Below are 16,923 nucleotides of genomic sequence, written 5' to 3' on the forward strand. Positions count from 1 at the left end.
GTAGGATGGCCCCTGTCAGGCTCTGTACCAGCAGTACCTGGGCTCATACATACTTTTCACATTTACCTCTGTTCCACACAGAATGACTGATGCTGTAATTTTATTCCCATTACAAATGGTGACTAAAACTGACAGAAAATGAGAGACCTGGTGGGTGAGCCTTTTATTGGACCAGGTGGTGGGTTGTGCATGGAGGTCCCTTTCTGACATGCTCATGTAATTCCATGTGAGCCTTGTGCTTAAGTTGGCCCTGCTCCAGAAATCATACACTTGATGATGTGTGATCGCATTTTGCAGATTAAGAAAATCAAACTGTTTAAATTATCAACTGCCATCGGGGAGACGTTTTCCCTTATCGACTTGTTACCAAACACTCTCCCCCCATTCCCAAGAGTAAGATGTATACAGATAACCAAGTGGGTTATTGTTTTGTCAATTTCCCTGGGGGAAACTGTATTTTAAAAACCAAGGCTATGAGGTACCTAGTTACCAACTGCCTTTAGCATTAGGAAGCTTTGTCTGTGCCTGCTAGGGCTCAGATCCTCGACTCCACCAGCCACGGGCAACCTAAACACTCTACTCGAGGCCTACAGAGACCTTGCACTCTCTCTGCTGGTTAGCTATTGGCACACTCCAACCCCTGAGAAGAGACAGAAGGGAGCCGGCCGTGCCACAGGTGCAAACACTGACACACGTGAGTGTTTCTTTCACATGAAAAGTCCTAAATTTTAAGGCCAAATTCTGTCCTGATTTTCACCCCATTTAAGCCAATTAACTTGAATAGTCTCAAATAGGGCATTAGTCAAGATAGATTTTGACATTTAATGTTTAATAACAGTAAACTGGAATATTTTTTCCTGATCCACTCTGAGGATTCAGTCCTGAATACGAAGCAACCAAATCCTCGTCTGGAAGCATGTGTAGCTCCCATCTCTGCTATCTTCAAACAAAACAAGAAATTGAGGCTCATCCTCAGAATATTTTTCTTGGTAACTGGTTGATAAAAATAGAGCTATAGGATGATTTTAAAGCAACACCACAATACTCAGTGTAACAAATGCCTCCTAATGTTTGTTTAGAGACACAGAACAATAGGAATCCATGTTTATATATTTAACTTTTTCCAGGTCATTCTTCCACTGTCAAATATTGGCAAACAATTAAATTCATTGTGAGTTGCAAACAGATTTTGGTTCCCCGCCCCCCCCCTTTTTTTTTTTACATAAAGAATTCCCTTTTGTGCCAAAAGGCATAGAAACTAACTTGGCTGCTAATTTATTGGATCCTGTGAGCTATTTATTAAATCTCTCTGACCAACTGAGTGTACATATAAAGAAAGTAAAATCAATATTAGAGTCCACAAGAGACATGTTGTAGAATGATTTTTGTTACAGCATCCACTAGATTTGTTACAATATTATCTAGATATACTGTTTGAGGTGCCCTGGCTCAAATTACTGGCTGTAGGTCAGAACTGTCAGTTGGTCCTCAAATCTGGGTATTTCTCAAGTACATACCCAGTATATTTGGCACAATATGAAGTTCCCTTCTAGTCACCATTTTGTCTTGGAAAGTTTACATTAGTGACTGGGTTTGTTCCTCCTGTCTTCTGTTCATTTGCATTTTCTTATATAATTACATTCTGACTCCACAGCTGAGATATTATATTTAATTATATAACTGCCAGATTAATAATGAAGTATAAATGGTACTTGATCCTTAAATACCATGGTAAAGGATACGTGCAGTGATGCTAGGTCAGATAAAAGCTACAAGGGCAATCAATCCTCATATTTATTATTATTATCATAAATAGTAAAAAGTCACCAGGACCAGATGGTATTCACCCAAGAGTTCTGAAGGAACTCCAATGTGAAATTACAGAACTACTGTGCATAACTGTGGGTTGTAATTTATCATTTAAATCAGCTTCTGTACCAAATGACGGGAGGATAGCTAATATGACACCAATTTTTAAAAAAGGTTCCAAAGGCAATCCTTACACTTACAGGTCTGTAAGCCTAACTTCAGTTCTGGGCAAATTGACTGAAACTATTGTAAACAGAATTATCAGACACAGAGATGAACATGATGTGTTGGGGAAGAGCCAACATGTTTTTTGTAAATGGTGAGGCATGATTTCCCATCTACTAGAATTCTTTGAGGAGGTCAACAACAAGGGTGCCATTTAAGGAGTGGGGGGCAAAAGCCCCCTTGAGTTTCATACAGGAGGTATGCAAGCTCCCAGGTGGAGCTCTTAACTACAGCACAGCATTAGGCCCTGTCTACTACACTGGCAAGTTTCCGCCCAGTAAAGCAGCTTTCTGTGCTGTAACTCCCAAAGCGTACACACTGCCAAGTCTGTTAGTGCGCAGAAACTGCACAGTTGCAGCACTGTAAAAAAACAAACACACACTCCAAAGGACGGCATAGAGCTTCCTGCACCGGGGATACAAAACTATGGTGCCAGTGTAGACACTGTGGTCGATTACAGCGCTGTGATTGGCCTCCGGGAGTGTCCCACAATGCCTGTTCTCACCTCTCTGGTCATCAATTTGAACCTCTACTGCTCTGCCCTCAGGTGACCAACCATCATCCCCAGCCAGTACATTCCTTTGGAAATTTGAAAGTCCCCTTCCTGTGTGCTTGGTGATGCATGCAATCGTCTCAGCGCATCTTTCCAGGTGGCCATGTCTGCTCCATGCACCAAACGATCCCCCACTTGGAGCAATGCCAAGCTGCTGGACCCCATCAGCATTTGGGGAGAGGAGGCTGCCCAGTCCGAGCTGTGCTCCAGCCATAGGAATTATGTTACCTATGGACAGATGTCACGATGCATGATAGAAAGGGGCTATGACTGGGACACACCGCAGCGCAGGGCCAAAGTGAAGGAGCTGCAGAACACCTACCACAAGGCATGGGAGGCAAACCGTCACTCCGGTGCTGCGCCCATGAGCTGCTGTTTCTACAAAGAGCTGGACCTGATACTCGGCAGCAACCCCACCTCCACTGCAAAGCTACTGTGGATACTTCGGTGGCTTGCATGCCAGTCAAGAGTGGACCAAGCCAGGAGGAGGACATCTTGGACGAGGATGGGGAGGGGCAGGGGAAAGACTCGGAGGTCAGAGATGCATGCATCCGGGAGCTCTTTTCTACCCTGGAGGAGGCTAGCCAGTCACAGCAGTCAGAGCTTGGCGAAGCACAAACAGGAGAGGAAGCCCCTGGTAAGTGGGTTTGATTTTTGGAATCACTGAAGCGAGTTGTTGAGGGTAGGAGGGTTGCAGAAAGTAGGCTTGTCTCCCACCGCATGCCTAGTCTGAGCGGCAGAACAGGCTGTTGATTGACTCCCACACTTCACAGGAATCTGCCTCAGAGATCTCCAGGAAACACTAATTGAGATACTGGGCAATCCGCTGCCATAGGTTCTTTGGCAGAGCTGCTTTGTTTCTTTCCCCATTAACAGTAACTTTCCCATGCCAAAAGAAAAGGAGTACTTGTGGCACCTTAGAGACTAACCAATTTATTTGAGCGGAAGTGAGCTGTAGCTCACGAAAGCTCATGCTCAAATAAATTGGTTAGTCTCTAAGGTGCCCCAAGTCCTCCTTTTCTTTTTGCGAATACAGACTAACACGGCTGTTACTCTGCAACCTGTTTCCCATGCCACTGTGCCATCATTGCTGCACTCAGGTGAGCCACATGGGGCCAGGGCAGAAGCTGCAGGCTTGGAGAAGACCCTCCCTTGATTCCTGCTCACACTCAGCAGCGAGATATCTTCCATAATGATCACATCCTCTGGAAAGTGTGGGGACAGGAATGATTATCAGGCCGCCCCTACAGTGCTGGGTCTCCCCAAGAGCCACATGCCCAGTGTACAGGAAAAGTGATTTACCCTGCCCCTGCAGCTACTCACCATTTTGGGGGTCTTATGGCTCATGTGTGATTGCTTGGGATCAGCCAGTTAGTGACAGGTGTGTGAGTATTGGTTGTGTTTTAAATCACTGAATCAGTGTTCTCTGTGTTGCAAACAATACTGCTTATGTAAAATGTTGCATTTAAACATCACAGAGATGACCTTGGGAGTCCAGCCTCTCTCTCTGTTATCGGCTGCTGAACAGCTGTGCAGAATTAGAAAGCGGCCAAGAACTAAGGAGGACTTTCTGCATGATGCACTACGTGAGAAACAGGAATTGAAGGAGTGGTGGGACAACGAGAAGAGGGACCAAAAGGAGAATGCCGTGCGCCAGAATGAAGCCATGGAGCGGCTTTTAAATGTTATGGAGCACCAAGCAATACTATTTCTTCAAATTGAGCAGCTCCACGCCCGCCCTCCCCTGCAGCCAATGTCACAAAACTCTTTCCCATGCTCTCCCGAGACACCGCCAACACACTCTTATCAACCTCCTGGCTCCAGTCTATACCCGCTGCATTTCACTCCTGCCCATCACAGTCCGACGCTGCAGAATCCCACTACCCTCAACACCCATCCCTCTGCAGTTTGGCCCCACTGAAGTACAGTACCTGCTGCATTGTACTCCAAAAGGAGAAGGTTGGATATGGTCCCTGTACGTACACAAATCTTTAGCTGTCCTGAGACCCCCACCTCCTTCTGGGACCTTCCCTTCTCCCATCACCTTCACTGCTAATGGGGTTTTTTTTTGTTTGTTTGAGTCTCTCCTCCAGTTGTTGTTTTTAAATAAAAGAATTGTGTTGGTTTGAAAGCAATCTTTATTCTATTAATTGAAAACAAACAGAGCCCTGCAAAGCAACAGTCAATTATGTTAAACCTTCATATTGCATCGTCTGAACCAATCACAATCACCTTCTATCATTACAAGCACTGCACTCCCAAGCATCGCGACAAATATTAGTTGTTTTCAGCTTCAAATTGCTGCCTCAAGGCATCCCTGATCCTTATGGCCCCACGTTGTGCCCCTCTAATAGCCCTGGTCCCTGGCTGTTCAAACTCAAGCTCCAGGTGCTGAGCCTCAGTGGTCCAGCCCTGAATGAAGCTTTCACCCTTCCCTTCACAAATATTATGGAGCATACAGCATAGGAATATTGTCATCGGCCACGTCCAGCTTCCCATAGAGGCAGCACCAGCGGGCCTTTAAATAGCCAAAAGCACACTCGACTGTCATTCTGCACTTGCTCAGCCTATTGTTGAACTGCTCCTTGCTTCTGTAAAGTTGCCCCATGTATGGCTTCATCAGCCACAGCATTAAGGGTTAGACAGGTGTCCCAGGATCGCAGTGGGCATTTTGACTTCCTCTACAGTGATCTTCTGGTCCGGGAAGAAAGTCCCTGCTTGCAGCTTCCTGAACTGGCCAGTGTTCTGAAAGGTACATGCATCATGCACCTTTCTGGACCAGCCTGCATTAATGTCTGTGAAACACCAATGGTGATTCACAAGCACATGGAGAACCATACAGAAATGCCCCTTGCGATTAACATATTCAGTGGCTAGGTGGTCTGGTGCCAGAATTGGAATGTGTGTGCCATCTATTCCCCCTCTGCAGGTAGGGAAGCCCATTTGTGCAAAGCCATCCACAATGTCATGCACATTGCCCAGAGTCACAGTCTTTCAGACCAGGATGCAATTAATGGCCCTTAACACTTCCATCAACACAAGTCCAGTTGTCAACTTTCCCACTCCAAACTGGTTAGCGACCTATTGGTAGCAGTCTGGAGTACCCAGCTCCCACAGTGCAATCGCCATGCACTTGTCCAATGGCAGGGCAGCTCTCATTCTCATGTCCTTGCACCACAGGGCTGGGGCGAGCTCATCACACAGTCGCATGAATGTGGCTTTCCTCATCCAAAAATTCTGCAGCCACTGCTCGTCATCCCAGATGTGCATCACAATGTGATCCCACTACTCAGTGCTTGTTTCCTGAGCCCAAAAGCAGCATTCCACTATGGTCAGCACCTCCATGAAAGCCACAAGCAATCTCGTGTCATAGCTACTATGCATGGCAAGATCAATGTCACACTCCTCTTGCCTTTGTAGTTTAAAGAATAACTCCACTGTCACTCTTGAAGTGTTAGTCAGAGCAAGCAGCATACTGGTCAACAGTTCAGAATCCATTCCTGCTGCCCGAAGAGGCAGAGCACGCAGTACACAAACCATTGAAAGATCGAGCCAAATGTGGACGGAAGCACAGGGTTTGCTGGGATGCAAAGAAATGCATCACGGGGTACTGGGACAAGACCCAGGATGCCCCGCGACCCGCTCTGTCTTCCCACAACTCTTAGCGGCAGAAGAGGAAGAGATGCTCTGTGGGATAGCTCCCCAGAGTGCAACACTCCGAATACCGCTGCAAGTGCTGCACATGTAAACACACTATTGTGCAGGCAGCTGACAGCGTGAACACACAACAGCGGTTTCCCTTTAGCGCTCTCTGAGCGGCGCTGTAACTCATGGTGCTGTAACTCTGCCAGTGTAGATATGCCCATAGTGTGAAATGTAAGTTCTGCAGGGGAGATGTGCCCCTCTGGCAGGGAGTCAGTATTTTGTTTATAAATAGAGGTAGAGCGATTAAGATAAGAAAGGGCTGGTGATTTAATTAAGGGGCCAAAAGCCAGGGAAGAGCTAACAGTGGTACAGAGAAGTTACCACTCTGCCTCTGGTACTTATGTGGCTCCATCACCATAGTATCTGAGCACCTCACAAGGTCTAACCTGTTTCTCCTCACAGCCCATGAGTGAAGAAGGGCAGCGCTGTTATCCCCATTGTACTGGTGGGTCACTGAGGTATAGAGAGACTAAGGGGCCAGATTTTCAAAGGTATTTAGGGTACCTAGTGGGATTTCCAAAAGTGCCTAGAAGGTTAGGTGCTTTGTAAACCCCATTAGATGCCCAGCTGCATCTTTGGGTGCCTAAAAGGTTTGAAACTCTGTCCTTAAGTCATATAGGAAGTCTATGGGGTGAATAGAACCCAGGTCTTTCATGGCTACCTCCCTATCCAGCAGATAAGCCTTTCTCTCTGCTGCATGCTGCCAAAAAAAAAAAAAAAAAAAGGACTCTGATAAATGGGAGCAAAAACAAGGCAGTCAGTTCTCTGAGAGTCCAGCAATCAGTCCAAGGCAGTTGGGGTGGATGTCATTGCTGACAGCATGAAAAGCAGCACAGAGATCAGGAAGGATGGAGAATTAATGTAAGATGAGAGGAGATCACTTAACCCCCAAGGGGTGGCAGGTTCTGCCCCATGCTAGCGCAATGGCTGCTGTGCAATTTTACATTTTAACTGAAAACCATTTTCTTTTGTCATTTTTTGTTCTGAGTTTGAGAAAAGAAAGGAAAGAGACAGTGTCTTATATGTCTCAGATGTGTTTATGACTCAAATTCTTAGGTTTTCATCTGTATGTAGGCCAATTCCAGAACAAAGAACAGAAATTGCATCCACAAAGTCAACGATTATTGCCATGATTTGTATTATTCACGGGGCATCATCTGTGTGCTCAGCACTGTTCAGAATAAGCCAGAAAATGTAGTCCCTGAGCCAATGTGTATAAAATGTGTAGCCCTGGATAAGATGGCTCAGATATTTAAGTATGAAGTGTATAGTTATTAAGCACATATTAATATTTAGGAGTGGAGGCGCGGATGGCAATAAAAGTTTTTTCTGAATTAAGGACTAGAAGACCCTCCAACTTTCTTTCAAGAGGAAGAGCTGCCCAGAGCTCCTGTGCCTGTTTATTTTCCTTTCCTGCTTGCAGTGGCCCTGATATACCTCAAAATCTTAATTTTTTTCTCAACTTCAAAATGTGGAATTTTCTTGGTGTTTGGTTTTAAATATTCTCCTGTCAGAATTGCAACTCAGTCGCTGTAGTGTTGTGTTGTTTAAGAGCCTTCTGGAAAGTAACTAGTCTTTAAATAGAAGTAAAAGCATTGTTGCCAACTCTCATGATTTTGTCTTGAGTCTCATGATGATTATTGTTCTCCTTAAAGTCCCAGCTCCGTGAGTCAAGTGGAGATGTGATTATTTCAGCCTTTATTCTTAAAGAAAAATGAAGTTTCTAGCCCTTGTGGCTGTGGAGAAAGCTTCAAAATGTGACCCCAGTCCACCCTAAAGGCTCAGAAAGCAGAAGGCTGATAAAAGAACACCAGCGCTATTATTTTTACATAATATAATGATTTTAAAGCCAATCTCATGATTTTTGGTGAGTCTGATTCATAATATTTGAACATTTGGGGTTGGCAATACTGTGGAAGTGACTTGAAAGTGTCAATTTCACTCCTGCTTAAGGTTAGTTTCTAGTCTATTATTTGTAGGGAGGTAACACCCCTAAAGCCCCAGACAGGTGCAGTATAAACTCACAGTGCCTTGCCCTAGTAGGATGTTTCCAAAATTAAATGATCTATTCCAAGCTGGTGAACTGCAGAAAAGTGATAGAAAGTAATCTAGATTTGTCTACAATTGTTTCTATTGTTGTAGTCAGGAGTTAGTAACAAAGTAAGAATATACATTAAAATTTTAAATCTAACCAGTGTCCCTTAAGTGACTTGACACAAGATGTGCAAACATGTTAGTATTAAAGCTGAGTGGGTGTACTATTTATTTAATTCTCTTCTTTATATAGGAATTAGATACAGTGCTCCTGTCAGCTAATTGCTAAGTTATTATTTGCAAAAAATCTAGAGTTTTCAGGTGCCTAAATAGCACTGGAATCATGGTTAAAGATGCCCTCCCCCACCCCCAAAATCTGAAATGGTGCCCCTGCAAGATGTGGACAAGGAGGATCAAGTGGACATAGTGTGCTTAGATTTTCAGAAAGCTTTTGATAAGCTTCCTCACCAGAGGCTCTTAAGCAAAGTAAACTGTCATGGGATAAGAAGGAAGTTCCTATCATGGATCAATAAAAGATAGGAAACAAAGGGTAGGAATAAATGGTCAGTTTTCAGAATAGTGGCAAATAATGGTGTCCCCCAGGGGTCTGTACTGGGAGCAGTACTGTTTAACATTTATAAATGATCTGGGAAAAGGAGTAAACAGTGAGGTGGCAAAATTTGCATATGATACAAAACTACTCAAACTAGTTAAGTCCCAAGCAGACTATGAGGAGTTACAAAGACTTCACAAAACTGAGTGACTGGACAACAAAATGGCAGATGAAATTCAGTGTTGATAAATGCAAAGTAATGCACACTGGAAAACATAATCCCAGTTATACATATAAAATGGTGTCTAAATTAGCGGTTACCACTCAAGCAAGAGATCTTGGAATCATTGTGGATAGTTCTCTGAAAGGTATAATTTGAAAACTAATAAATCACTGGTCAATAATATCATGATAAAATTTGTGTAGTAACATTATATGTAAACTGAAATTATGACTGAAGTGTGTTTACCAGACAAGTCTGGGAAGTGAGTAAAGCTGTTTTTCAAAGACTAAGGCCAAGCTGATGCCTAGTAGCTAGGTGTCATCAAATCTGATGGGCAATCACTTATCAAGTGGCTATTCTTTGGAAAGGAAGTGGGGCAGGAACAAACAGATCTGCATCTTAGCAAACAGCATGGAACCTCTTTCACCACCAGACTCCTTCACTCCAATCTCACATCAGGAAAATTTTATCTAGGGGAAACCCTCAGAAAAATGCATTTCAAAGGGCGACTGAACTGTAAAAGTGAGGGGCAAAAATGCCCCACATTCTCTCCCTATCCATCTCTCTCTCCTTCAGCTAAGATGACAAAAGAAACAGTCTATGGACTTTCAAAGCAGATACTGACCTGAAACTTGGTCAGAAATGTTGTTGGGAATCTGTGGTAAGAATTTCACCTTGAACCCAGTCTAGTTTATGTTTAGAAAGCATTTTATTTCTCTTGCAAACATTTCTAACTTTAATGTCTTATACTTGTACTCACTTAAAACCTATCTCTTTGTAGTTAAATACACTTATTTTAATCTTTAATTAAAAGGAATCCAGTATTGTGATTGTTTGGGTAATGTCATTTAAGGCAGCAGACTGTTGGATCTTGATCCCTAAAAGGGGCAATGGACCTAACATATCTGGGCTGTCCAGGGGAGGGCTGGACAGTGGAGAACTCAGATTTTGGGGGGAAATCCAAGACTGGGAGTGTGTTGGGGTCACTCTGCAAGTGGTAACCAAGGCTGGTGGAAGCCAGAGTGTGCTGATATGTGGCTGGCAATCTGTAGCTATACACAGACACTCAGGGTGTGACCTGCATGCTGTTTGGTTTGTGAGCAGTCCAGGTGAGAGCTATAGCAGCAAAACACTGTGACGCACCCAAGGTTGCAGGGTAAACCCCCATGGTTTCAGGGCTAGTGACACAGCCCCTCACTGGTCTGGATTGCACCCCTGAATGTCATAGTCTAACCAGGATTTATATACAGCTTGCTACTTTAAATAAGATTTAAACTTTCAGCACTGGTATAACAATTTTAAGTGAGTCTTAAGTGTGGTGGCTGGGAACAATCCTAGAAAGCCTACATTTGTTGTTTTGTTTGCTTTTTTCAGGTATGGGAAATAGAAATAGTAAAGCATATTTATACACGAGCACCAGTGAAGCAGATACGAAGCTAGAACTGGCCAAGCTGGAGAGAACAGAGCAACAAAGAAGGTGATCACCAAAAGTGACAAGCAGATATGAGAGCCAAGAAAAGGGAGGGAGAAAGGCAGCATCAGGAAGACATATACCAGCGGGCCCTGGAAACTGAGAGGCAGAGGGAGGAGAAGAAGCAGCTGCCCATCAATGAGCCATGGAGCTGAAAAGCAAAGAAACCTTAGAAAAGGAGGAGTGACTGCATAATCTGGACATGATGGCAAAGCCCAGACACTCCTTTCATCCAAGGAATGAGCTGGGATAAGTTGTGCCCTGCATAAAAGAAATAGACCATGCTGAAGAATAACTTACCACTTTTGAAAGGCTATGTGGGGTTCATAAGGATCCAGAGGCAAGAAAATACCCGCCCTGATTGCAAAACTCTCTGCTTGAAATTTATTTTAATGAAATGCTAATTGGTAGGGCTTTGATATAGCCTGAATTTTAAAAAGCTGGCTTTTGAAGGGGTAGTTTGAAACCTGAAGTATAGCCACTGACTCCGTGATGCTCAAGCATCAACAGAAAAAAAAATAGTGGGGGAGATGCTTGTGGGAGGGCAGAGAGTAGTGAGTGGGTGGGGGCCTTGGGGTGGGGCAGAGTGGGGGCCGGAAGAGGTGGAATGAGGGTGGGGCCTCAAGGCAGAGTGGGGGTGGACCACCCCTGAGGAAAACTAAAAGTCAGAGCCTATTGCCTGAAATATATAGGTTGAAATTTAGAAATCTCAGGGAAAGTGTCACAGGAGTCATAGTGCGTATGCCTATAAAATGTGTGAGCTAATGAGAAAATGGAAAGGGGGCTGAGAACTATGATCAGTTGTTTGCTCTCTGCTCAAGAACATTAGCTAAGCATATGTGCTGAGAAGATCAGAGATGTATTATGGGATAAATCTTTAAATTCTATACAGGATATAGCTGTGTCCTGGCTGATTTCTTTGTGCAAGCCCAAATGTCTGATGAATGCAGGACACAGAAGGCGGGGCAAAACCTGGTGTAAGAGGGGGACCCAGTTTTACACCTGGGAAGAGGGAAGGAGGCTAGAAGCCCAGGCACTCACCTCCTCAGAACCATTCTCCTCCTGGAAATCCCCATCACAGACCCTCTGTGCAGGAAAATGGCCAGGAAGGTGAGAAATCAATGCACTAAGCTAAAAGAAATTAAATCAACACCCCATCCAGCAAATAGTAATGCAGCTATCCATAAAACAGAATCCCAAGAGATACCTGCATGTCCTCTGTTGAATTTTGTGAGGTCTGCCCCATGGGGATAGACCTGGAACCTATTAAAGTCACTAAGGAGAATGGCAAAGAATGTGAAGGGTGGAGAGACACTAGTGCCCAGATCTCTCTGGTCATGGAAAGCATGGTCCAAAAGATAGACATACTACCTGGCCAGGAGACAGAGCTTCTGCCAGTGGAGAAACATAAAATTCCTGTGCCTTTTGCTAAGATTAATTTGGAATGGGAAGATTTAGATGATGACTGAAAGGTGGGGTGCTGAATAGTATCCCTTTGGAAATGCTCGTGGGAATGATATTTTGCATACAAGATTGTTACTGTTGTAACCCATAGTAAAACAGAATATTGTGCTGGAAAATGGTAAAGCCCCAGAAACTGCTAATGAGGCAGGGAAAGGTTCCTCCTGCTCCACTGCTGCAAAAAAAATTAGTGTTTCCAGGTGTGGGAGGGGCTGAGGCCAGGTCCCATATAGCTGAGGCAAACAGCATGCCCTCAGGGCTGGGGGTGAGGAATTAACCCGTTACTGTCCCAGTGGTCAGCTGCCAGCATTTTTGCAGATGAACAAAGGGCAGACCCCAATCTAGAGTACAAAAGAGGGAGCTCCAGTGGAGGAAAACAGGGAAAGGTTTATTGAAGAGGAAGGGAAGGGAAACTCCTATGGAAAAAAATAAGCCCTGGAAAACCCTACAGTAGCTGGTTGTGGCTGCCCAACACCATGGGAAATAAATGTTGCTAGCACAAAGTTGTCCTTTTGCTAGTCCCGGGCGGGTTGGTGGGGGGAGCATAGAGAACCTACAAGATGTTTTTAAAAATGATTGGCCAAAGATACAGAATGACATGAAGAATTATTGCAGGTCTTTTGAATTATGTCAAAAAAGGAAAAGACCTGTAGGGCCACAGAAAGTTACCCTAGGTCAGGGGTGGGCAAACTTTTTGGCCCAAATGCCACATCAGGGTGGGGAAATTGCTTGCAGAGCCATGAATGTAGGGCTGGGGCAGAGGGTTGGGGTGTGGGAGGGGGTGCAGTGTGCAGGAAGGCACTCAGGGCAAGGGGTTGGGGCAGAGGATGGGTGCAGGGTATATGAGGGGGCTAAGGGAAGGGGGTTAGAGTGCAGGAGGGGGTGCACAATGTGGGAGGGGGGCTCAGGGAAGTGGTGCAGGGAGGGGTGCAGAGCGTGGGAGGGGGCTCAGGGCAGGGGGGTTGGGGTGCAGGAGAGGTACGGGGTGCAGCAGGGGGCTCAGGGCAGGGGGCTCGGGGTGAAGGGTGCAGGAGGGATTTGGGGTGCAGGCTCCAGCCCAGCGCTACTTACCTGGAATGGCTCTGGGGTGGCAGCAGCACATAGTGGGGAAGCATCCCTGTGGCCTCTGGGGGAGAGGGGGCAGAGGGCTCCACGTGCATGTGCGTACCTGCCCCGAAGCTCCTATTGACCACGGTTCACCATTCCCTACAGACCAATTAGTCCATTGCCCTTTCAAGTCTTGTTATTCTCAATGAATGTTAAAGCTGATTTCCATTTGCTATGTTAAAAAATTACTTTGTCAATGCCATCAGTTCAGAAGATGGCAAAACTTCAAAGTTTCTTTTAACTTACATCCTGTATTGTGCTATAATAATATTCACCTTACAAAGAAGACTCTCTGTTGTAACAAATCTTTTCTCTGATGAAAATTTCCCTTAATTCCATGAAACCAAATTCTAATTAAGCTAATATCAGCACTCCCTAGGCCTATTACAAAAACAACCATGTTTAAATATGGTTGTGAAACACACTCGTTTTTTGTTTTCCTGAGTGGACAGGGAATAATTATACTGGAACCATATTAGTCTTTAATATTTTAACTCTGGTACATACAAAAGACTAAAATATTGATTTCAGTGAGTCTGCTCATGGAATAAGATGCTATTCTGCATGAGTACAGATACTGGAATCTAGCTTATATTACATTTTGGTGCACAGATAGAACTCTAGTTTATAAAGAGTCTGGGTCTGGCAGGGTCTGGCTGATTGTGTATTTGCTTTTCCTTCTTCCATGATTGGTTCAGGCTATTAAGTTACTCTGAACCTCTTATGTCCTTTGAACCGATTATCACTGAAGTTTATCTAAGGAATTCTTATTACTACTTTGGCACATTTATTGAACTTAATGGAGCGTGTACACTGAGCACCTATTACTGTTATGTACAGAAATGGGGAGTGGTTGCTGAGGTCATTCTCCATTTTAGAAAATGGACTCTAGACTACAGGGATAAGGGAGTGAACAGCAGGCTCTTGTTGCTGTGTTATCTGATGTTTACAAGTTTTCCATGCCTCCCTGAGAAGAACAACACAGTCTGCATTGTAACTCTTCACTGGAGGAAATCAATATTCCAAGAGAATATCAGCTAATATTTCTGCATCTTTAGGAATAGGAATCAGCCAAAACTGGAACTTGAAAAGGAACATGTTTTATCTTATTAATGAAGATGGCGTCACAAAGGAATTAAACATTTTCTTCTGGAATCAAGATTAAGAATTTGTTTCTGTGTCACACAGGGAAAAACCTCCATGTGGGAGGGAAACTTTGTGATATTAATTTTTTTTAAAAAGGTTTATGAATAATCATTGAATAGTGTGTGAAATTACTAAAAAATTACCAATTATACCACTTTTCTTCATTTTCATTGTACAATCTTCTCTAAAGCAATCAGAGCCACCACTTTTATAGTTGTATTAATCATAATAGGTAATTTAAATATCCTGATATAATATGCCTCTGTCTGAAAAGCTCAGTGATACATTATAATAGTGTCAGTCAAATTTGTGGGAAGGGCTCTAGGTAAATAAAATATTCAAGCAGCTTGCTCTTTAAAGGAAGGGAAAGATCAGAAAATGTATGCAGTCTCAGACTTGTCTGAATTATAGCTTTAGACCATTTAATCTCTTAAACTATGTTGACCTTTTTTGAAAATAATAAATATAAAGTAAATGCAATCTCATGTTTTATTATTGTCTCTCCAATAATATTTACTTTTGTCACCACTTCAGAATGGAATACATTATCATCCCCTTGTATTTCTGCCATTTTATAATCCTTTTAACCAGTATTTGCACTTTGTTCATGTAATATGCAAATTGCCATTCTTTATAGTCATACTAAATTACACATTACCCCAGACAAACAAAGTAGTTTTGTCTTTACTGGTAAGTTGTCGTAATGGCAAATCAGTTTTTGCCCGATAGTCTGAAATCATAATTCCATCAAAATGTAATGTCCTATCTGATTTAGGATTTTCTAATCTCAAAACTGTTAAATTTTCAACAAGAAAAATCTGACCACTTCTTTCCATAAACCCTAATTCAGTAGTTAAGTGCTGTGCTGACAAGGGTTGGATTTAAGCACATGCTTAAAGGCTTTGCTGAATTGGGGTCTAAAAATGTCTGACAGCATATTAAAACAGAAAAATTAGGCTCTTTCAAGAAATGAGCAAATGTATGTGATTCTTTCTCCACCTATTTTTTGAGGCTAGAACAAACCCTCTTCTGATTAAATTTAATGCGAGTTTTGCTGCTATCAGGATTGTGCTACTATTTTTCATTTCACTGTATGCTATTCTAAATGATATACTCTATACCAGAGGTGGGCACACTATGGCCTGCAGGACCGTCCTGCACAGCCCTTGAGCTCCTGGCTGAGGAGGCTAGCCCCCGGCCCCTCCCCTGCTGTCCCCTCTCCCCCACAGCTACGCCTCTGCTCTGAGCAGCATGGCAAGGGGGCAGGGAGGGGGAAGGTTGGATAAGGGGCAGGAGGTTCCGGGGTGCAGTCAGGGGACAGGGAGCGGTTGGATGGGGCGGAGATTCATGGTGGGGGGGGCAGTCAGGGGACGGGGAATGGGGGAGTTGGAAAGGCATGGGAGTCCTGGGGGGCCTGCCAGGGGACAGGGGTGTGGACAGGGGTCGGTGGGGGCAGTCAGGGAGCAGCGGGGGTTGAATAGGGGGTGGGTTCAGGGGGGATGTTTGGGGCATGGAGTCCCGGGAAGGGGCAATCAGGGGACAAGGAGCAGAGGGGATTGGATGGGTCAGGGGGTCTGAGAGGGGCCATCGGGGGCGGGAAGTGGGAGGGGATGGATAGGGGATGGGGACCAGGCTGTTTAGGGAGGCACAGCCTTGCCTACCTGACCCTCCGTAAAGTTTCACACCCCGATGTGGCCCTCAGGCCAAAAAGTTTGCCCACCCCTGCTCTATACAATATTAAACTCTGCTTTCTCAGTGATAGAAAATGTAAATTAATTTGTTCTCTGGAAGCTGTCATGCTGAATAGAGCAGTATCATTAGTGGTGTTGTTCTCGAAGATATGAAAAATACTTTTAATCAAACCTATCTCCAGGTGGTGTAGATCTAATGAGTGGGTTGTAAGACAGTCCTCGGTGAACATCACTCTGCCATTTTTTTTATAAACATACTCTGGGCCTGCTGTGGTGCTTTTATTATAAAAATGCATATCTGTGATGGGTTGGGTTTGGAGAACGCATAAGTTAAAATTCAACCCTGGTGTAATTCCTTTCACTTTGTTGGAGTTACACAAGAAACTAATTTGGTCCAGCATCTTTATTGCCACAATTTGGAATTAGATCTAAGAAAGGCACAGCCAAAGGGTAACAGATAAAACTGACAGTGGATGTGTAGGTAGGGGAAGAAATATAGCATCCAAGAAAAATAATAGTAGTTTTAGCTATGCATGAATACAGCATTTTTCCACTGACTGAAAAATCAGGATCCACCCATGACTTTTGGGCACGGGGAAGGTAAAATCTTAAAAGGAGCTAATAAATAAGCTATATGACAATTTGAAAGTATTGAGATATTGTATTTAGGAAGATTTCCTTCAAAATTATTAAAATTAACTCCAATATAGGTGAGGAAAAAAATCTTCTTCCTTAATTACCAACTAGGACGTAACCAAATATTCATGCTTTCCTTATTCTTCCTCTGGGGTAAACTGCACTGTTGGAAATCACTCTGCACCAGTGTAAATCATGTGTACATTAGGGTTTCACATAACTGGCTAAAACTTCATTGTAGGCAAAACCACTTCTGTTTTAGTAATAGTAACAGAATTACCCATTTTCTGGAGTATAAATAGGACCTGC

The sequence above is a fragment of the Lepidochelys kempii genome, chromosome 3, assembly GCF_965140285.1.
Source record: "Lepidochelys kempii isolate rLepKem1 chromosome 3, rLepKem1.hap1, whole genome shotgun sequence".
NCBI classification, from domain to species: Eukaryota; Metazoa; Chordata; order Testudines; family Cheloniidae; genus Lepidochelys; species Lepidochelys kempii.